This window comes from Petaurus breviceps, unplaced genomic scaffold (genome assembly GCF_028583685.1).
Source record: "Petaurus breviceps papuanus isolate PSGF00001 unplaced genomic scaffold, PetGlider_PUasm1.0 181, whole genome shotgun sequence".
NCBI classification, from domain to species: Eukaryota; Metazoa; Chordata; class Mammalia; order Diprotodontia; family Petauridae; genus Petaurus; species Petaurus breviceps.
Genome location: NW_027185784.1, coordinates 26,441,118 through 26,442,466, shown reverse-complemented (window position 1 = coordinate 26,442,466; position 1,349 = coordinate 26,441,118).

Genomic DNA, 1,349 nt, shown 5'->3' with positions numbered 1-1,349 from the left:
GAAGGAAAGAAGGAAGGAAGGAAGGAAGGAAGGAAGGAAGGAAAGTATTTCCTGTCTCTATATTAAAAGGAAGTATTTTAGAAGCTATTAGTAGTGCTAGGATGAGTCAAAAACTTAATTATTTTTTCATACTTACATTGATGCACTATTTTAAAGTGGCTGAGTCCAGTAGTTGTTTTGGATAGCGAGGTGGCTCTATGAATAGAGCACTGGGTCTGAAGTCAGGGAGACTTACCTTCCTGTATTTAAATCTGACCTCATGCAATTAAGAGCTATGTGACCCTGGGCAAGTCATTTCATCCTGTTTGCCTCAGTTTCATCATCTGTAAAATGAGCTGGAGAAGGAAATGGCAAACCCCACCAGCATCTTTCCCAAGCAAACCCCATGTGGGGCCATGAAGTATCAAACGGAACTAAAAAGCAACGATGAAGAGTAGTTGTTTGAGAATTGTGTAGACATAGATCCTTCAGCTTTAATGCCCATTTGGTCATGCTAGTTTTTTTTTTTTCTTATAGTCACATAGCATCTCTGAGTCTCAGTTTCCTCATCTACAAAATGCTTGTACTGCCCCCTCACAGTGCTGTACAGGTCACTGTACCCATAAAGTACAATACAGAAATAAATATAGGTATAGATAAAGATATAGAGAGATATGCATATACACTTATATAATGAGTTTTATATATGTATATATGATTGATATGTAACACAATTTACATACAATTGTTGTTCATTAGTTCAGTGGGGTTTTCTTAGCAAAGAAACAGAAGTGGTTTGCCATTTCCTCCTCTAGTTTGTCCCTACTTTACAGATGAGGAACTAAGGCAAATAGGGGTTAAGTGACTTGCCCAGGGTCATGCTGCCAGTAAGTGTCGGAGATCAGATTTGAACTTGTAAAGATGACTCTTCCTGCTCTTCCTGATTCCAAGCCTGGTCCTCTATTCACTGCATCACCTAGCTGCCCCCTCTGCCCCACTCCCTACCACATATTGTATTGTATGTAACACAACATGATATACATGTAACACATACGTAATATGATATACAAAACAATTTATATAAATTGATATGTAATATACCTATACCTATCACTTTATGGGTACAGTGGCAGCACTGTGAGGAGACAGTGCAAATATTTTATACATGAAGAAACTGAGATTCAGAGATGCTTTGTGACTATAACAGAAAAGTAGCTTGGCTAAATGTACATTAAAGCTAGACAATCTATCCTTATCTATATAATTCTAAAACAACCAGTTGACTGAACCACTTTAAAACAACCTATCAATTTAAGAATGTACATATATATATATATATATATATATATATATATATATATATATATATA